General features: G+C 42.9%; 1 long non-coding RNA gene across 3 annotated transcripts in view; it reads right to left on the minus strand.

Annotated features, from left to right (window-relative positions):
- The window catches only part of LOC120409077, a 187,544-nt gene that overhangs the window by 13,722 nt on the left and 151,212 nt on the right, over nt 1–22,610 (minus strand). For 2 of the 3 annotated variants that reach the window (XR_005601103.1, XR_005601102.1), the window contains exon 4: nt 6,110–6,265. This is a non-coding gene — a long non-coding RNA (uncharacterized LOC120409077). Of the gene's footprint in view, nt 1–6,109; nt 6,266–11,296; nt 11,406–22,610 lie in introns of all 3 variants that reach the window. The other variant, XR_005601104.1, reaches the window with a different exon arrangement.

The following is a 22,610-nucleotide window of genomic DNA, read 5'->3' on the forward strand; positions in this document are numbered from 1 at the left end:
ACAGTCCCAAAATAAATATTGGACTGATTTTACCATTCATTTTTATATTTAATTCAGTTAAATCCACAGGTTTTAATTTTTTTCTGAAACCACCACATATTTCCTAGCATTTCCACCAGAGCATTTCCGAATCCAGATGCCATGTCACAGAGTTAAAGTTCCATTTTCTAGGGAGTACATGAGACAGTGATAGGACTTTTTATATGGGAACATAAGCATTTGGGCCCCATGGATTTCAGTGGGGCCAGAATTTCACCCACAGAATCAAGCCAATAGTAGTATATTGTATAAATATACTTCACATTTCCATTGCAGTTATCCCAAATACAGCATATTATGTTTTCTTTCTGAGAAACCTACAATGGAGCCCTTGAACGCGCAAACAATTATTGCTCCCTACTCGGAGGGACAGTTCAACAATATAGTGAATGCCAACTTTCTGGGAGATGTCAGCTGGGTGTGGGAGAGAATGCATTGTATTCCTGATGTATCAAAGTGAGTGAAGCAGGAGCCACCAAAGGACAATGAAATAAGTAAGTGGCTAACACATATTTCTGGTGGAGCCACACACAAAAAGGAGTTCACTGACCTGACATGTATAAAGGAGGAGACAAGGATTGTATGTCTGGCTCTGTTTAGAAGTTACTTGATGCAATGAATAGAGTAACCATTTGAGCTTGAAAGGTTTATCTTCAAACAAAACTTTAGGAACAGGGCAATAAGCACAAGGATCTAGTGCTGAAATCTATTCGAAGGGCGTTTGAAATTGTCTGATGTTCACATTTCAATTGCGAGCAGCCCTTTGAAACTTTTGATCCTGCACTTTTATCTTTATCTGTTCTTCCTGGATGTTTTAAGAGCACTTATTTTGCCAGTATCCATTCCCAAGCCTTTTTCTTTCTTTCTTTCATGGGACAGCTGACACTTGCCCTAAGATTGGATGATTTTCTATTATCGGCTGAATGGGTTTTTTGCACAAAGCGCCAGTACGTGTTCATTGATATGCATATCGTAAGAGTGCTGCACAGCAGTTTGGATCCAGAGTGGCAGTTGTATGTATATTCTTTTCTGGTTCAGATTGTGAGACAGTTTGGATGAAGTGAACATTGTAAATTTGCTTCAAAATCATTAGCAAATGCATTAAGCCAAATTCATCCCTGGTGTAACTTCACAGAAGCTGATGTACTAATCATTGAGAGTGTACATACCGAGTCCTGGGCCTCCAATGTTCAGAAATATGTGGTGGTGTTCAGTCTTTTGTTAATCTACACCTCCAATTATACATTCTAGTCACTACACCAATGGCTTGTTATAGTGTCACCATTTGCATTGCTAAAGTTAAAGATCTGCCAGCATTCCCATTACATTTAGATGGGATTTATATTTCCATTCTATATTTTCAGGTCTTTATAATTATGTGATAGGATTTCACTGTGAGCTGAGTTTGGCTTATGAACTTCAGGTTCAAAGCCTTTTCTTTTTAATCCTATATATTTCTAAAACTGCAGATTTTATATATATATATATATAACTTTATATATATGAAATCTGCAGTTTTGGAAATATCAAAAAAATACAGCTGTCTAAATAATTTTTTAAAGTATTCTGATGAATTCCAAACTCCTGTTTGGTTTGTAGACCACATTATCTATTATGCACAAATTAGTTTTCATTCACTTATGTTTGTAGAAAGGCCATATTAGCATTAAATCAAGATTATTTTCACACAAATGGGAGTATTTGTTGTTCAGAATTCTAGTTATTTTCTATTCAGTGTTTGTTACTCATTATTCTCTTCATCCAACCAAGGGGCAGAAAATTTACCATGTAATTTAAGTAACCAATCACTTGCCAACAATAATGAATAGCAAGGAGTCAAAGTATACAGTTCATGTGCAACCTCATAGGCTGAAATGTGTTCAAACTGCTTAGCAAATACCAAATGCAGACATCAGTTTTGATTTGTGAAGGATTCACAAACTGAAAGAGTCTAAATTTATCAGAGATCATAGTCGCAAAATATAATTCAACCAGCTGTACATAAAAAAAGATTGAAGCTACTGGCAATTCATGTTCAGTGCTTATCTCACACAAAGAAATCTTTGACAGATACATGACATTTGTTGTTTAAAAAATGTTTTTATATAAACAAAAATCTAAGACTGCTGTTTTAAATCTGGCTACTATGCAGTTGTGGAGTTATGCTGTAAAATAATTCCTTTATGTAGGATAATATAGCCTAACCAGGCAATTGCAAATTTTATTTTTGACAAATATTGGCAAACTTATGCACTGAAGGGAGAACTCCCCAGAGCTGGCTCCCTCTTCCTCCCACTGCTGCTAACCACATCCCACATACCTCTCTACCCTGCTCCCCATCTGTACAAACCTGGGACCTCTCCTCTTCATGCTTCAGATATCATTGGATAGGACCACTGTCAAGCCCTCTTGCCCCTAGTGTGCTCCTTCATCAGGAGACGTAGGTGGCTCCCTTCTCTACTTTCAATGCGTCTTTGGCGGCACCTCTCTCCATCAAGGTCTTTATGGGGGCCTCTGCCTTCACAAGTCTTAAATTGTTTCTTTTGGCAGGGCATGAGCTGGAAAATCCCGCCATTCCCTTTGCCAGCTATTTCTACTGCAACAAGGCTGAGAGAAGTTTCATATTCACTAGCAACCAACATTAGCAACAGGAGAGAGGCCAATAACCCTAATATGCAATTGCTGCCCAGAAATGTCTTAGCTGCCCCCACCCACACCAAAATGTATCAACCCTTGTCTCAGTGAAAGCTCTGGAGGGGTTGACAGCAGTGGGAGAGGTGAGGCCTGCTACTTCTGCACAATTGGTGGCACATCCCACCCCTACCAGAGGGCCCTTTAAGAACTGTGGATGCAGTGGCCTATATATATTGCCTATATTGCCTTTGGAAAGAGGTGGTCATACCATGGAAGTACTGGAGGAGCCCAGCACCCCAGGTCCTGGAAGCTTGGGAAGCATATATCAGGAGAAAAGAAATGGGCTTTGCACTTATGCTAACCACCTAAGGCCAGGCTTGTGAATTTCAGCAGACATGGGTTCAATTTTAGACATTAAGTTCTAAAAGTTTGTGTTTCAGGCTATGTCTACACTACCGTGGTAAGTCAACCTGAATTACACAACTCCAGCTAGATGAATAATGTAGCTGGAGTCGACGTAGCTTAGGTAGATTTACTGCGATGTCTACACTGCGCTGGGTTGATGGGAGACATTCTCCCGTCGACTTACTTTACTCCTCTCATTCCAGGTGCAGTACCGGGGTGGACGGGAAAGTGCTCTGCCGTCGATTTAGACCTGCTAAATTGACCCCGGTGCATCAATTTGGCGGTAGTGTAGACATTGTCTCAGTTTGAGTGTCTGAGGTTAATGTGACTATCTGGCAGAGTTCTAGCTTCTGCCACTGCCCTCAGGAGCCTGCTCCACATTAATCTAATGAGAAGATTCTACTAGGATGTTTTCCATGGTACCCATCACATCACTCCTAGCTTTACAATATGAACCACATAGAAAAACCAACCCTCCTTTGTCTTCTAGTGGAAGGATAAAGCCTATACAATTTCATAAACATGAGACAAAATAAACAGCCTAAAACATTGTCTTCCCTGAAGAATGGCCTCACTTTCTTTACTACACAGCAGCATCAGGGTCACTGTTGGAATTCACTTCTATAATATCTTCTCCTCCTATTGGGAAGAATAAGTTCCTAAAAGGGTATGAGGGGGAAATGAATAGAAACTTGTGCAGATAAATCTCTGATGTCCAAAAGGCAGAAAGTGAAACTGTTTGTTTTAGAAGATAGGTAAGAAACCATCCTTTTTGTCACTATAGGAAATGCAGCTAGCATTCCCTACTAGCAATGATGAGGTGGCTGTCGTAGTCCTGTGAAGACAGAGGTGAGGGTTTAATGGCGCCTAGAAACTATGGAGATTGTCAGATTAGAAACTGATCTGCTAGCTAGATGATAGAAAGACAGATGACTTAACTACTCCATCTACTGGCAAATAACTAAGTGAACTGTGTGCAGATATATGAGTGCTGTTTATATGCAGCTCTGGCTAAAGAAAAATAAAGATGCTCTCAGAATGGTATCTTTCAACTCTGGTTTGAAAAAAACGCAGTGTTTATTAGTTTTTCTTCCTTCCCCTGCTCCCAAACACTGATGGTTCATGTTGTGACATGTGCCATTTAAGCTGCATAAATTAAGCTGAGTTGTGTATAAAAGATGGGTTGTGTTACCCAAGGGAATAGAATATTTTCCCAGTAACTTATATAAAAAGCTGACCTCTCTTTGACTTATTTCCCTAGCTACTTTACTTTTACTTCCACTTTGTCCATTTGGTTTTTACTTCGTTTGACTTCTTAGGGACCTTACATAAGGCCCATGATGGTGAAAGTTCCACCCACAATATCCTTACCCTCCCCGGAGACCTACAGGCAGTGAACACAGTTACCAAAGCAGGCAAGGATGTAGTCATAGCGGTCATGCATAGTGCTGTTGCAGCACCACAGAGCTCCTAGAATGCACCTACTAAAGATTAAAGTTGCCTTCTGGGATGGAAATGCCAAGGGAGAGTAAGTGGAAGTACCACTGCCTGCTCTCCCTCTGATTAACATTGTCAGGGACATAAAGGGCTAGGAGATGCAATGTGCACATTCCTGAGCCAGCAAGAGTGAATTTGACCTTCTAATTGAAGAAGCAACAGCACATCCACAACTTTACTTATTGGCTTTCTCCCCCTTCTCTGAACATCACTGCATGCGCCTTTCATTTATCATTTGCTATCCTACCATCTCCTCAGCACCACTGAAATCTAACCTGGACAAGGCACTGGGAACACACAGCAAGGAATAGCTTTACACCCCTAAGTGAAATGGAGAAAGTGACCTAGATGATGTTATTTATCTCTAACTTCTAAGAGTCTGATTACATGTGTCATGTTCACAGCATATACACACACACACACACACACACACACACAGAAATTATATAACAACTATAACATACTCTTGCTGGAAAGTTGCAGTGTAACACCACTTTTAGTCTGAGAGAATCCAGAATGATAACACACAATAGCCAGAAAGAGACACAAAGCAGGCTGCTCCTGAAGGCAGAGAGGCACAACTCACCCTACCTTGTTCCAGCCTGGCTCTTTCCAGACTGACTCTGCTAAGTCCAGATTGCAGACTTTCCAGACAGAACCTTCTAACCTGCATGCAGGACCAGAAACCTCTTAGAATTTCAAGTGACAGCTTTTAAGAGTGTTTTGAAAATTGTAAAAAACAAAAACAACCCCCCCACCACAATATCAACATAAAAAATAATAAAATTAAACAGTGTTTCATGCATCTTCATGGAGTGCAGGATGAAAGGCTCAGAAGCCAACTCAACGTCTCCTCTGGCCCCTGATGCCGCATGGGGCCAGGGTAGAATTAACCTCAATGCAGGAGCAACATAGCCAATATGCCACCCCCTGTGCAAGGAAGCTTGTTAGGGGCAATATCTGTTGTGCTTCATGCTATGGAGATTATAGACTGCAGAGCAACACACTGGCAGCCCTGGGGAGGCTGCCATAAGTTAGAACAGCCCCCAGGGCAGCTCTGCCTTACTCCAGGGACCTTTACAGCCTCTGAAGAAAGTGAGAACTCAATATGCACAAAGGTGGTAAAAACCATCTTTATCCCACCTCTTCTGTCCCCACAGTCTTCTATGCTGCATCTCACAACACCAAAATCACTTTCTTACACACTCACCACTAGCTTTACTTTGGCCTTTACAATTATTCCCTAAAATAAGAAATTTCCTGCTCCAAAACATCATTTCTAACTTAACTTTCCGCTCCTATCTAAAGTTAATATTTTTGTTCCATTTGCTGCCCGCATGGTAATATAGCTCCCCCCTTTCTCCCTGCCCTTAAATAATTGTTCGCAGAACACAAGTCCCCATCTCTGATGATAATTTTGCACTTTCGAGGAGGTGAGCTTGTATCTCAAATAGATTTCAGTGGCACTATACGAAATAAGAGATCACCAAATCATGGAGTTATTCTACAATGACCCTATAGAAGAGTGACTCACCAGCTGGCGCGCCCCCTCATGGCTGGGAATGGCATAGCAGACTCTCCTCCTTGGGTGCCCCCTGCCGACAGCTGCACTTGGTGATCTGCTTCTTCTCATAACTTATCCTTCCGGCCAGTTCACATTCAGTCCTGCCCATGCCCGGTTAACAGAGTCCTGCAAACAAATAGTCCAATGACCTTGTGTCAGGTCTTCGTCCCCTAATTCTGAACCCTGTATCCCTTCTCTCGGAGCTTCCAATAGACCTTATCTCTTGCATCAGGGAGGTTTTATGCCCTCTCCCTTGGTAGCTGGTAGGGGAACCCAGGTCCTCACTCTCCTTTGGGTTCCAGTCCAGGGAACTTGTAGTGAGGAGCCTCAGACTCCGTACTGCCTCCCTAAACTAGTTCCTATTGTGGCTTACCTCTAAGACTTTTTCCCTAGTTCCTTTTACAGGCCCCTCAGAGTTCTTTCCATCTCTTGTAGTGAACAAGACCTCCCAGGGTTTTCTCCCTGCACGTCTAGTTCCTGCCCCTTTTGTCAGGCCTGGTCTACACTACGCGTTTAAACCGGTTTTAGGAGTGTTAAACCGATTTAACGCCACACCCGTCCACACTAAGGGTACGTCTACACTACGGGATTATTCCGATTTTACATAAACCGGTTTAGCAAAACAGATTGTATAAAATCGAGTGTGTGCAGCCACACTAAACACATTAAATCGGTGGTGTGCGTCCACGGTCCGAGGCTAGCGTCAATTTCTGGAGTGTTGCACTGTGGGTAGCTATTCCGTAGCTATCCCATAGTTCCCGCAGCCTCCCCCGCCCCTTGGAATTTCCGGGTTGAGATCCCAGTGCCTGATGGGGCAAAAATCATTGTCGCGGATGGTTCCGGGTAAATGTCGTCAGTCACTCCTTCCTCTGGGAAAGCAACGGCAGACAAGCATTTCACGCCTTTTTTCCCTGGATTGCCCTGGCAGATGCCATAGCATGGCAACCATGGAGCCTGTTTTGCCTTTTGTGCCTGTCACCGTATGTGTACTAGATGCCGCTGACAGAGGCGATTCAGCAGCGCTACACAGCAGCATGCTTTTGCTTTTGCATGACAGCAGAGATGGTTACCAGCCATACTGTACCATCTACCATACCATAAATTGGTAATAAGATGATCATGGTTACCAGTCCTTTTGCACTGCACCATTTGCTGCTGTCATAAGTGCCCCTGGCTGAGATCAGCCAGGGGTGCAAAAGCCAAAATTGGGAATGACTCCCTGAGTCAATCCCTCCTTTTTGGTATCTAAAAATAGAATCAGTCCTGCCTAGAATATGGGTAAGTGTACTAGAGAACCACTGTATCATAGAACCAGAGAGCACAGCTGCTCTATGTCAGATCCTGCTGAAATTATGAGCTGTATGCTATTCACAGGGGGTGCTCCTGCAACAACCCCACCTGTTGATTCCGTTCTTCCCCCAGCCTTCCTGGGCTACCATTGTCCCCCCACTTGTGTGATGAAGTAATAAAGAATGCAGGAATAAGACACAGTGACTTATTAGTGAGAAATGAGTGGAAGGCAGCCTCCAGCTGCTATGATAGTCCAGACAGGACAGTAAGGAGTGTGGAGGAGAGGAGCCCAGCATCCCTCTGTTAGTCCAGGGGCAATTGAATCTTTTCTTTACACATGAAGGGTGGGGGCTGACGGAGCTCAGCCTCCTGTTGCTATGATGACGATGGTTATCAGCCATACTGCACCATCTACCAGGAAAAATTAGGGCCAGGCGTCCTTGATTGACCTAACTGATGCTAGTCGGCATGGTTACCAGTCCTTTTGCACTGCCCCATGTGCCAATAGGCTGATGATGAGGACGGGTACCAGTCATATTGCACCATCAGCCACCCATGGCGGGGGGGGGGAGCAAGGATGTTGGTGTTGAGTGCTGCAGCATCGCATCTATCTGCAGCATTCAGTAAACATAGGGTGACATTTAAAAGAGTCAAGAGAGGATTTTTTTCCCTTTCACTTCTGGGGGTGGGTGGGGGGGGTGCGTAAATTGCCGAGCTATGCCCTGACCCACCGCGGACACTGTGTTTGACCCTAGAAGCATTTGGAGCTCAGCCAAGAATGCAAATACTTTTCGGCGACTGCAGGAACTGTGGGATAGCTTGAGTCCTCCAGTCCATGAGCATCCATTTGATTCTTTGGCTTTCTGTTACGCTTGTCACGCAGCAGTGCGCTGAGCCCCTGCTATGGCGTCTGTATGGAGATTTTTTAGAAATGATTTTGAATTTCGTCTTCTGTAACGGAGCGCTGATAGAACAGATTTGCCTGCCCTTACAGCGATCACATCCGCATGGTCCATGCGGGAGCTCTTTCTTTATTTTGATTTTTAACTGCATCGCCACACGTGCTGATCGGAGCTCCACGCTGGGCGAACAGGAAATATTCAAAAGTTCGCGGGGCTTTTCCTGTCTACCTGGCCACTGCATCCGAGTTCAGATTGCTGTCCAGAGCGGTCAGTGGTGCACTGTGAGATACCGCCCGGAGGCCAATACCGTCGATCTGCGGCCACACTAACCCTAATCCGATATGGTAATACCGATATTAGCGCTACTCCTCTCGTTAGGGAGGAGTACAGAAACCAGTTTAAAGAGCCCTTTATACAGATATAAAGGGCCTCTCAGTGTGGACGGGTGTGGCGTTAAATCGGTTTTACGCTCCTAAAACCGGTTTAAACGCCTAGTGTAGACCAGGCTTAAGAGGCCCTTATATCAATATAAAGGGCTCTTTAAACCGGTTTCTGTACTCCTCCCTAACGAGAGGAGTCGCGCTAATATCGGTATTACCATATCAGATTAGGGTTAGTGTGGCTGCAAATCGATGGTATTGGCCTCCGGGCGGTATCCCACAGTGCACCACTGACCGGTCTGGACAGCAATCTGAACTCGGATGCAGTGGCCAGGTAGACAGGAAAAGCCCCGTGAACTTTTGAATATCATTTCCTGTTTGCCCAGCATGGAGCTCCGATCAGCACGGGTAGCGATGCAGTCCGAAATCAAAATCCAAAAAGAGCTCCAGCATGGACCGTACGGATGTGATCGCTGTATGGGCAGGCAAATCTGTTCTATCAGAGCTCTGTTACAGAAGACGAAATTCCAAAGCATTTTTAAAAAATCTCCAGACAGAGGGCACAGCAGGGACTCAGCACACTGCTGCATGACAAACGTAACGGAAAGCCAAAGAATCAAATGGACGCTCATGGAGGAAGGGAGGGGGGACTGAGGACTCAAGCTATCCCACAGTTCCTGCGGTCTCCGAAAAGCATTTGCATTCTTGGCTGAACTCCCAATGCCTGTAGTGTCAAACACATTGTCCGCGGTGGTTCAGGGCATATCTCGTCAGTTTACCTGCCTCACCCACCCCCAGAAGTAAAAGGGAAAAAAATCCTCTCTTGACTCTTTTAAATGTCACCCTATGTTTACTGAATGCTGCTGATAGACGCGATGCTGCAGCAGTCAATGGCAGCATCCTCATCCCCCCTCCTTGATGGCTGATGGTACAATATGGCTGATATCCATTGTCATCATCAGCCTTGTGGCAGATGGTGCAGTACAATAGGACTGGTATCCGTCCTCATCATCAGCCCGTGAGTGCTCCTGGCTGGCCTCCGGTGAGGTCGGCTGGGGGCGCCTGGGTAAAAAACTCCTGATCATTCCCAGTAGATGGTACAGAACGGCTGGTAACCATCTTCATCATAGCAACAGGGGGCTGAGCTCCATCAGCCCCCGCCCTTCGTGTGTAAAGAAAAGATTCTGTCCTGTCTGGACTATCATAGCAGCTGGAGGCTGCCTTCCCCTCATTATATCTCACTAACAAGTCACTGTTTCTTATTCCTGCATTCTTTATTACTTCATCACACAAATGGGGGGACACTGCAACGGTAACCCAGGAAGGCTGGGGGAGGAGGGAATCAACAGGTGGGGTTGTTGCAGGGGCACCCCCTGTGAATGGCATACAGCTCATCATTTCTGTGGGATCTGACACAGAGCAGCTGTGCTCTCTGGTTCTCTAGTACACTTGCCTCATATTCTAGGCAGGACTGATTCTATTTTTAGGTACCATAAAGAAGGGATTGACTCGGGGAGTCATTCCCATTTTTGTCTTTTGTGCCCCCGGCCAATCTCAGCCAGGGGCACCTATGACAGCAGCAGATGATACAGCACACAAGGACTGGTAACTGTCATCTCATTGCCAATTTACAGTAGCATGTTAGATGGTACAGAACAGCTGATAACCATCTCTGCTATTATGCAAAAGCAAATGAATGCTGCTGTGTAGCGCTGCTGAATCGCCTCTGTCAGCGGCATCTAGTACACATACGGTGACAGTGACAAAAGGCAAAACAGGCTCCGTGGTTGCCATGCTAATGGCGTCTGCCAGGGCAATCCAGGGAAAAAGGGTGCGAAATGATTGTCTGCCGTTGCTTTCCCAGAGGAAGGAGTGACTGACGACATTTACCCAGAACCACCCGTGACAAAGATTTTTGCCCCATCAGGCACTGGGATCTCAACCCAGAATTCCAAGGGGTGGGGAAGACTGCGGGAACTATGGGATAGCTACGGAATAGCTACCCACAGTGCAACGCTCCAGAAATCGACGCTAGCCTCGGACCATGGACGCACACCACCGAATTAATGTGCTTAGTGTGGCCACATGCACTCGATTTTATACAATCTGTTTTACTAAACCGGTTTATGTAAAATTGGAATAATCCTGTAGTGTAGACGTACCCTCAGTGATTGTGACAGGAACTTGTTCCACTCCTGTGTCTTTCCAATATCCCTCCTAGGTTTTTCCAGAGTCCCCTTCTCAGCACACGGCCCCAGGACATACTCTATGTCTGGGCTTCCTGCCTTTAGCAAACTGTTTGCCACCCTCCCAGGCTCTGCAAGGTTCTTTCCTGCTTTGCTACAGAGCACTGCCTCCCAGGGCTTTCTCCCTGGAGGCCCAGTTCCTCCTAAGCCCTTGACCCTCAAGACTTCTTCCCTGGACTCCTTCTCCCAGGCCTGCCTCAGGAGTCTATTTCATATCTGCTGTGCTTCTCCCTTCAGGACCAGTCCCACGGTACCAGCTCTCTCTGACAGCTCCTCCACTTAAATCAGCCATAAAGCTCCTCCCCGTCTGGGTCTTATGCTGAATTAAATCTGACATACCCTCCAGGTGCCATCAGATGCCTCTCTAGCTCCTTTAACTTTTACACTGCCAGTGTGAGGTGCATACACCTCAGTGAAGTATCAGAGGGGTAGCCGTGTTAGTCTGGATCTGTAAAAGCAACAAAGAATCCTGTGGCACCTTATAGACTAACAGACGTTTTGCAGCATGAGCTTTCGTGGGTGAATACCCACTTCTTCAGATGCAAGACCTCAGTGACAGACCCTTCAAAGCTGTTGCAATAGTAAGATCCTGCTATGCAATTAGCAAAGAGGGGGGGAAGATCCCCAAATCCTTAAAATATGAATGAAGCTTAAGATTTTTAAAGAGGTGTTCTGGAGATAGAGGCAACTTTGAGTCAGTACATTAGATTATTCTATCAATACGCCCACCTATTTCTTCTTGAACAATTGTTTAGGATTACAATAGTTTCCATTTGCACTACTTTTGAGTAACCATGCTGGTGGATTTAGTTTACCAGTCTTCCCAAGTCCGTAATTTTAGCTTGAATCTGAAGTTTGTATGAATGAAGCACAGAAGAAACTGGAGAAATTTAATAGGCTCCACTGCATGTTTGACTCTGTCATTGGTGTATTTTTCATAATGCAAGTGTTTTGGAAAATCTCTTGCTAAAGAAAGCAAAAAAGGTTGACATAAATTGGTTTTCTGGGGGGAGCAGGCAAAGATGACGTGGTTCTACCTTTCATTTTGAGGATTTTGCACAGCTCTGCTTATGGCCACATTGTGTTGAGTTAAATAATAAAAAACAATAAAGTGGCTGGCTTGATCAGTAACCGAGACTACACAGATATGATGGGAACAACATACTGATACTCACTGGAGGGTTAACATACCAGCATGCATGTTGCCCATTTACTCCTTTGGAATAGATTTTAAAACTGGAATAGGTGGTCCAGATTCTCATCTCATGAGTAGCTCCATTGACTTCAGTATAGATAGTCCTGATTTATATTTAGGTATCTGATCCAGGAGTCTGACCTATAATTTGGGCCATATTTAGCATTGCTTTAAGCAACCAGGAGTGAAATCCTGATTGCACTGAAGGCAATGGATGTGTTGGGTTTGAACACATGGTGCACTGTTTATTAAAACCAAATTATCTCAAAAGTTTCCTCTGCTAGTAAGAGCCCAAAGCATGTACTTAGAGTCTAAAACTGGACACAATCTATTCAGCTCTTCCTCTGAGATTTCATATGTTTTACTCTGAGGCTGATTCGTCAAAGAATTTTAACAAAATTTGCTAAACTACTTTTTCTAATAACAGTCTACAAAGATTCAAATTCTTAAAGCTACACAGGTTCCAAGAACAATTCACCAGATACATCCAAACCATGGAACAATTTGCTGTCAAATAGCCTTGTTAGTTGGATTTTTTTTTAAAAAAGCAGCTCAATGAGATTTCTATCAGACCCAAGAGTACTTCTGCTTCTCAACCTTTGTTCGTTTTTGCCAATATATCAGTGTCTAAATTTTGTAACTCTAGGTCGCAGCTAGAAAAATCCTCTGTGATGGGGTACCATTTGAAAACAAGATTTTATTCATTCTTTTCAGTTGGGCCTTTTATCAGCACAGTTATTATGGATTATTTATTCATGATAGTCCCCTCCATTTTTGCATTCCTAATCAGCCCACTGAACATGTGGAGTTGTTTAGTCTCAACAAGGAGCTTTATAAAAGCCCCTGACAAGCTTTGTTTACATTTCAATGTGTCATCCGCATTCAACCTTTTTTGTGATTTAATTTATAAAGCAAAATAGTGTTAAAATCAACAGTTAAGCCTTAACTGCTTGGCAGGTTAATATAATGTGGCAAGCTTCTTTCCAGAAAGCAATAGAAATCAAAACTGGAAGAGAACAATTAGCTCATCAAGGCTCTCATACAAACCCCACTGTAGTCAGTGGGAAGACTCCCTCTGAAGTCAGTCTGTGTGCATATGGCTAGAATGCTAGCTGCAATGGCAGCATCTCTGTAAATTAATAAAGAGACAGTTTTACAAGCATGGAGTCCTCACATTCTTACCCAGCCCGGGGTACATAAAACACCACCACTTTATATAAGGGACTGCTTCTCACTCTAGTCAGTTAAAACTCTCAGATAGCTGTCTAAAGTATCAATTTGGCTGCAAGTCTAAAAACCACCAGTATTCTAAGGAAAAGAATTCCTGAAAATAAACCTCTTATCTAAGAGCTTGAGCTGCCAGGCTAACACTTTTCACTTTGACAAGCTTTTGCTGCAAACACCGATCTGTGTGAAATATTGAGATTTTAAACTAATGCATAACCCCTCGCTTTAAAACTAGATGGAACCATTACAATCATCTAATCTGACCTCCTGCATAACACAGGCCGTAGATTTCACCTAGTGGTTTCTGAATCTTGCCCACCCATTAGTGGTTGAAAGCTTCCTCACATATCTCTGTCTTGCCCTATACTACCTTACTTATATTTCAGTCCTAAGGCCACTCTTGAGCAAGGATTCCCAGTCGGGACAAATTGTGTGGTGGTTTGGCTAGCAACAACATTTATTTTCACTTGAGCCAGATTTTAACTCATTTCCAGAGCTTTAAAAAAAAAAATCTATACTTTTAACTCTGCTGTACTGCTCAGTTCCACTATCAGATGGGATGATTTTATCTCACCTGTCACTGTGGCCCCAACAAAGTGGGAGGTTACCAGTTTCAGTAGAAATGTTTGTGTTTTATTTTAAATCTCAGCTTTCTATTGCAGTCTATTTTTAGGTCAGATCATCTTATAATGGGGAGGGGTGTAGAAGTGGGGAACATTTCCAAACTGTCAGCTGAAACTAAAAGGAATGGGTATGAAAAGAGCTGCTTAGCTATTGGTTTTGAAGTGATGGTATTTGTCTAGGAGTGCATAGCCTACAAAAGGCGACAGGTTCTAAAATAATGGTCCTATGGCAGGCGCTGAAATGTAAAACATATGTCACACTTTTCCCGGCTCACAGTAAGATTTAAAATATTTATACTGCTGCACCTTTGCCTGAAAGCTTTCTGCAGCTTCCATGGGTTCATGTGTAGGTGAATCATCTCACTACAACTGAGCGGTGGTGCTTACACAGATTCATTGTTCTGCATGCAAAGGAGGCAACGGAAGTGGGGGGCAGAGGCGGAGCAGTGTGGAGACCCTCAAAGAGCGGTTTTGTCAGGATGTATTCACCCTGAAGAGTAAAATATTTATTTTCTTGCAGATTTTTTTTTCTTTTTAATAAAATATTATTTAATTTACCACAAAGACAAGAGAGTGAAGCTATTCCCTTCCTTGCATGAGGAGCACAAATTTGCCAGGAAAGTGTAATCTAGTGCTCTGAAATGGCTAGAAGGAATACACAGTTCGGTTTGTTCTCCTCCCGCCCACACACACACGCTCACACACACACTTGACTGCACATATTTCTTTCAGCTTTGCTTTGGAAAAAAAAATCCACATCCTTATGCCAATCTTAGTTTTCCATCTTCCTCAACAAGCAGAGGCTCTTAGGCAGAGCCGCAGTGATCTGTTCATCAGAGATTTGAACTGTAAAAAACAAGTCCCCCACCCCCAAACTAAGCTGTCATGGGGGGAAAAAATGCCTCCAGCCTCAGGCTTCAATTCACCAGCGTCAGGCATGCAAACAGGCCTAGATTCACAAAAACAAAACTACTCTGCATCTGAACAGCTCAGTAGCTAGCAGGAGAGGGGTCCTCTAGGGTCAGCTTTTGACCCTCCCACAAAACCAAGACAAACCTGTGTATGTATATTTCTGCACACATGCACTCAAGACCATGATAAAAAGTTTACTCGCACAGCGAGGCAAAATGAATCAAACAACCCTGATCCTGCAAAAAGCTCCATACAAACAGACCCCTGTGCTCTCACACAACCCCAGTGAAATTACTGGGGTTTCATGCAGGCAGAGTTCCACCCATATGGATTTCATAGCTCATCTAGACTGTATTTTCTCTGCAGCTATGAAGGCGAGAAACCCATTTTTTAAAAATTATTATTAATTTGTTTGTTTTAAATTAAAGCAGAGATCCTCACATATTCACCTGTATCTAGGAAGTGGGGCTTTAAGAAAAATACCAAATACAAGACTCACAATAAACCTGTGAACTGGAAACACTGCCTAGATTAACAAAAAAAGTTATTAGTTGTTTTAACATCTCTCTCTCTCTGTGCTTGTGTTTTATGTCAAAAGAATTTTCCTGAATGAAATTCTGTATATTGAATTGTTGAGATGAAAATATTCAGCTAGATTCAAAAGTATGCTCTAACTAACTTGTGCCACACGTAAACAGTGATAAACCCAATTTAGCATAATTGCTTTGCAGCACCAGAGCAACCCAAAGCAGTTGGATGATAGCAGTGAATTTGGTCCTTTTTTAATATTTAATTCCTTTTCTGCTATTACTAATAAAACCACATTAGATTATTAAAACGAGAGTTCTAAGGTCTCATAACACCATTTTGACTCTGAGGTAACTACAGATGGTGAAGAACCAGAATTTCTGTTCCATGGGAAATTCTCACATTTTAGTTAAAAAAATATGTGTTCCCAACTGGAATGAAAGCCAAAATTTAGAAGTTTCCTGTGAAACCAAGACTCTAAAAAACTTCAGTTCAAGACCATCAATTCATTTCATTTTGATAATGTAATTTTGATTCATTTCATTTGGACTATTATATTTATACAATATTAAATATACAACATAGTGTTAAAATTAATATTTTAAATATAAAAGTTAAAATAAAATACTTCAAAATTTTCCCATTGAATTGTTTGATTGGAATCAACACATTCCCGTGAATCATTCTGGTTCTGACTAAACTGTATTTTTTTACCAAAAAAACCAAGTTCCATTGAAATTTTTTTTAGCCACATAATAACCTTTTTGGCTCCAATGGAGTTACATCTAAGTCAAATGATAGGAAAATCAGGTCTCTAAATTGTTTTGTGCAATTGGTTTATATTTCTGCTTGGACCTTGAAATAGTTTTTGGTTTTCTAGTCAATTTCTCATCAAATTTCATCTTCTGGTTCTCATGCACAGTGCTAATTTCAGTACCTAGAATGCAGGATTCCCTGCGGGGGAATGTTAGTTTTAAAAAATATATTAATTTTAAACAAGCTTTATAAAATAATTCAGAGGATGTTCAGACTACAGCAGATTCTCTTTTTACACAAACCCTAAATTTTAAGCTAAACAAAGTTGATGTGTTTCTTAAAGGTCCATTGTGAAGATAAACATGCACACCCCATTCTGCATAATAAAGCCCTGGGTTGTTGTTGTTTTTTTTTTAATTCGAGCCATCCTTTAATTAGCCATCTCCAAAGTGCCACCGTATTCACCTCCACAGTCCTACTGCTGTTTTTTGGCTTTACCCCATTGCTTGCTTAGTGGGCAGCAGTACTTAGAATTGCAGGCAGCGCTTACAGAAGGGTAGATATGATCAATAGTTTGGACATCCCCAGGAACGAGGTAATGAAGTGAGATATTAAGCCTTGACCTTGATCAGTGATTTGAGTGCATGTCCCACAAGCAAGAACAAAGCACGAGGCAATGCTGTTCTGCCCCTGCTATTTCTGCTTCTACTTCTCCTTTCAAGGGGGAAAGGGGATATTAAAGGCTATCAGCCTCATTTGCAGAGGTGCTGAGCAGCTGCAATTCCCCTTGTCTTTAGCTAGAATTGTCGACAGCCCTAAATCCTACGCTCCTTACATAGGTAAAATTCTCATTGAACTGAATGGAAGTTTTACCCTAGTAAAAAGCCTACAGGATTGGGTGCTAATTTAAAGCTAGGCTGGAATTCTACAATATGCCCACAGTAAGGGGTGGTGAATAGCTGCACCAATTCCATGCCAAGCCAGAGAACACATGTTACTTAGGAGTCAGAATCCCTTCCCCTTTTCAGCTCTCGCTCTCTACTCTCACCCCCCTTTCCATAGGGCCTCTTACCTCCACTTGTTCACCTGACTAGCTAATCTAGATGGCAGGTAAGAGGGCAGAACTAAAGCTCCTCCATTCCCATCTCCTCCTTGCCCACTTGTCAGTCAAATAGTGCTTGCTCTCCCCACCAGAGCCAGGGTCAGACTCTGAGCAAGGCCAAAAGAGGACCTTGACTCACCCCACTATGTGGCAAAGTAAGAGGAAGGGCTATAATCATCTAGCCCTTGGTGTATTGCACATAGTAGCCATGTTGTTTATATTCACTGTCATTTTTTAATGATTCAAGCTATTTGGCCTTTATCTCTCACTTGGGAGGATATTAAGGGTGTGGGAGGGGAGGACAAAGAGAACCATGTGCTTTTGTAAACTTAATGGAGGCATCTGCAGTTCTTGTTTAAAAGATTAGCATAAAGATAAAGCTGTGTGCTGATGCTCCACATAGCAAAGGCAAGAGGGGCCCGGAATAACAGTCCACAAGTATGTGAAGAATGTAAACACCAAGGGCAGAGAGAAATTGTTTAGGATTGTCCAATAGGATGTAACAGAGTCTAAGAATAATTGAAAAAACAGATCAAAGAAACTTTTAGACTGAATGTCAGGGAAAAAATCCCTAGCAGCGAGCTAAATCATCACACCTAGGACCATCTATGGATAGACCTTTCCATATGTAGGTCTCTTCTCTGTGGAAAAGGAGGCCGGACACCTCCAAGGTCCAGCAGGCATGGGAAAGGGGAGAGTCAGAGAAGGGAAGAGAAAGTCAGGGATGGGGCATTACACAAAGCTGCCCAACTTTTTTGCTTCTGGATAGCAGCAGGACATCACCTTTATCCAGGTGCCTTGGGGGATGGTGTGTGTTCTGGGAGTAGCAGTTAGTGGGGAAAAGGACGGGCAACACAGTTCCACTGATGCTCCACTGTGAAGGAGCTGGGCAGGGGGAGCTGTAGCCAGCTCAAAGGCACAGAATCTCCATGTCCACTAGTGCAAAGCTGCTGGAGGTGCTGTTGAAGGAGAGGGCATGAACGGAAGTATGAGAGATCAAATCCACTCAGGAACAGTCACCTAATGGAAGTGGTGAAAACCCCATTAGAAGTGCTATGTAGTGTTTAGATTGAACAAAACTCTTCAGCATTGGGAGTCATCTTGCCTAAGTCAGATATGAACCCCCACTGTCCCACCAGTCCACTCCAATCTGGAGTGCATCACGCTGCCCCAGTGATACATATCTGTAGGAAAGCAGGTGGATCTGGCCAGCAAGGGAGTGTCCTTTCACTCGGGAATCCTTATGTGGCATTCACTTAGTGCTATGCCGTACTCCTTTCCATCCCTCAGACACATACAGCCCCCTGGCATTGATGGAATGTCAGCTTCATAGTGTGGGAGGGGGAGTGTTGCTGAGCTTTGGTGCTCCTGGAGACTGCTGCAGCTAGACGCAGGTTATAGAAACCTACCCAGGCTCTATGAGCAAATGCACAGTTTTGCACATGCAAAGAAAACGGTGTACAGAAAATTTGCAAACGCAAATTTGGAAGCCATATTTGAAATGCTATCACTTCTAAAAAATAGAACAACTGGCAGAAAATAACACCCTCCACCCTCAAAAGAACCCAAACAAATCAGCATTGCCTTCCACACATGATGGTACTTAAAGCAATCAAATCAAACTGGGTGCTGATTTAATACTGGCAAAAAGATTAAACAAAATGAAAACCTACCCCAAGCCTTTGCCCCAAATGACAGCTGAGCGAACCACTTGTAGCAAATAACTGATTTGTTTAGTTTTGCCTTTTTCTCTTGTTTGCAGAATATCTATGAAAGGATCAAAAAATTCTCAAATGTATTTCTAAGTGAAAACTGAATAAAATTTTACAACATAAAGGCTTGGAACTTGAAATCTGAGCAATGTTGCTCAGGCCTTAACACTAAAAAGATTTCCAGGTAGAACTCCTAGTGTAGTTGCGATTTGTACCAGGAAAAAGGAAAAAAAAAAGTATTTTTACTGGTCTAGCTTATGCCAGCGGTTCTTAAATTTTAGTAACCTGAGGACCTCCAATTTGATTTTAAAAAAATTTGTGGAACCCCAAGCCCCCTGCTCAGCCCGAGGCCCCCACCCAACCTCTTCCTGCCCCCACTCCACTCCTGCCCCCCTCCCTCCCAGCACCTCCTGCACGCCAGGGAACAGCTGTCCCACAGTGTGCTGGAGGCATTGGCATGGAGGGGGAGAAGTTGATCAGCAGGGTTGGCTGCCCCGGACATGATTCCGCCCCCTCTCTTGAGCACGCCCTGTCCCCACCACTCCTCCTCCCTCCCAGCGCCTCCTGCATGCCGCTGAACAGCTGTTCCTCGGCGTGCAGGAGGTGCTGGCAGGAAGGGAAAGGAGTTGAGGAATGAGGAGGTGATCAGCAGGGCTGGCGGGCCCCCTCCAGGAGGTTCTCAGACCCCAGTTTGAGAAACACTGGCTTATACCACTTTTTTGCCAGTATAAATAACTATTTCTACATTTGGGCTTTGGCTGACACATGTATGTCAGCCAAAAATCACACCCCTAATTGGCACAGCTACACCAACAAAACTTTTAAGTATAGGCCAGGCCTTAGCTGTGACTGCTCTCAAGTCACAGGGTACTTTCTCTTTTCAGTTAGGCCAAGCATAATTAATCATCACTATTTTGGTGCAAAAGCTCCAGGCAAGAAAATTTTAAATTCGCCTTTCTATACATATTTGAGCATGTGAGCTTAAATTTTGCCTTCTGAGAGTCTTCATACTAATCAAATTTGACTGCATAAGTGTTCGTGGAAAATGAACAGGACTAGGGTATGAAAATGGCTGAAGCAAATTCATTTAAATGTCTACAAATATTCACCGACTTGTTTTTTTCAGTAATCTCCCAACTCTACAAAATTTCAAAACATTCCTGAATTTAAATATTGGAGTTTAGGTACATTTGTGGCAGGAAAGCCCTTTGAAGTCAATGGAAAGATTCCCACAGACTTCAGTGGATAATGACTCAGATCTATAATCTCCACACCAACTTGTATTATTGAATTGTTTCACGTATTCCTATATCTCTACATTCTGGCCAGAAATGAATTAATCTAAATACAGCAAGAAAGGCTGTGTTCTCACGTGATGTCTGAATTGACCGGAATTGGGTTATGAAATCTCACGATCGAGATTTTGCAGTTTCCAGCCCAGCTGGACATTTACAAAGTTTGGATCAAGTTCAGACAAGCAAGCCAAGTTCGGCGTAGTAAAACAAAACTCTTGGGATTTTGCCCATCACTATTAAATACTAGCTGTGCTTGTAAAGCAACAGGTAACCCCATAGTCAGAATTATGTTATCTATTTTAAAACAATTTGCTGCTGTACTTGCCTCATATCTTCTTCACCCTATTTTTATGTTCTTCTACGTATGTAACTTGCATAGACATGGATTTGCTTGGTTCATGTCATCTTTTCATTCACCTGAAAAGTACCTGAAGATCTTTTTAAGTATCTGACTCTAATAATGTTTTCCAAGTCATTTCCTGCTTACTACTGAGAATTACCTTCTGGTGCACGGTAACAATTTGGACAGCAGTCGACCCATCCAAATTTTTGTAGGTAATTAGCAGATTGGATATGCAGCAGAGGTGGGTCAGACTGTACTTGTTATTCACAGATGGTTCAATATAATGGATTTCAGTGCTTGCACAGCTTTAAATGCATAACATTTTTTAGAGAAAGAGTAAGAAAAGAACCAAGAAAAATCATTTCAAAGGGTTATGTAGGTTGACAGTGAGTGTGTGTGTATACACACTCACACACTGTCAACCTCCATATACACACACACACACACACACACACAGAATAGGTAAGCATAACACACACCAAGGTGTTTCATGTATACAGTAAAACCAGACCACATAAGTAGGCCAAACTCTGTGCGGGTATACATGAATAATAAATACACATGAAGTATAAGACAGATTTTGAGCTCATTTATACCAGGGTAAGTTGAACTCTACTACGTTCAATGCAGTTACTATAAACTTGCATTGGTTTACAGAAGATCAGAATACAACCAATACTTTCTGTGTGACTATTATATAAATAAAATTATGCACGCATGCATGCATGCATACACACAGTAAATCTGCACATAGCAACTATATCTGGGCAATGCACATGATAAGCTGCAGAGCCATGCAATGAATATAGTAAGATATTCAATCCCAGTTAGGCAATCCCCATTCATTTTAATAGGAACTGGACATCAATATCTTATGTCTACATTTATTATGCACCTTTGACCACTTCAGCTGCTTTCTGCTCACCAATCACTTTTCCTAGGACTTATTTTAACAATTTGTTGCCCCACTGCTGAGATGTAGTGGATGTGGGGACCCTGCAATTCAGTTTCCTGCTGAGAAGAAATCGATGTAGAGTTAAGGTATATTCTTAGTGCAATTTATTTTAATTACACCAGTCCTAGAACAAAGGTGGTTACCAACAGTACACAGGCAAGCCCATCTTTCAGGATTCACAGCCAGAACACCATTGCCAAGCTCCGCAGGAATGACTCTGCCCTAGAATTAACCTTAGTTAGTCAGACCAAGGCAGAAAGCATACTCCCTTGCTGCTTGCCACAGAACCCCCAAAGAAAAGACATCACAAATGAATACCGTGATATTTTCTGCCAAGACTAAAAACTTGCTTGCACGTTAGGAAAAAGAATGTTAAGACTGTACATAACAGTGCCACATGGTGACAGTTGCCATAACAATTACAAAACCCTGAGCAACTTCATGCAACAGCTATTATTTTTAGATGAACGTTCCAGATAAATATTTCTTCTTTTTCCTCTTAAACGTAGAATTTCACCTCAAAATTATCCCAACCCAGAGCCCAGGAAGGACAATATTCAGTCCTGGGCCAGTAACAGCTTCCTTATATGTTGCTGAAAATCAGCCAATGAGCTTTATGCCACGGGAGAAGGGACAGTCCTCCATTCCAGTGGGACATAGCACTCACTTCAAATCCGCTAGGGCCTCTGATAGCAGATTTCAAATGTGTGACTTTAGGTACGTGCTTGAATAGCACCTGGCACAATAGAGTCATGGTTAGAGTGCAAGCCCAGGCTTGGGTGATGAACCAGACAAACTGGCCATGCTGCAACATCCACACTGCTATTTTTAAGCACTCTAGCTCAAGCAGAGTTAGCGCAAGTCTGTCCACCCAGGCTAGGCGGCCTGCTCCCAGCTGCAGTGCAGACATACTCTAAAGCCGGGTAGCAGCTCATTGTGGGTTTGTATACACATTAAATAACCCCACAGTAGCAAGTCTCAGAGCCCAGGTCAACTGACTCAGGC

This window comes from Mauremys reevesii, linkage group 7, assembly GCF_016161935.1.
Source record: "Mauremys reevesii isolate NIE-2019 linkage group 7, ASM1616193v1, whole genome shotgun sequence".
In the NCBI taxonomy this organism is placed as follows: domain Eukaryota; kingdom Metazoa; phylum Chordata; order Testudines; family Geoemydidae; genus Mauremys; species Mauremys reevesii.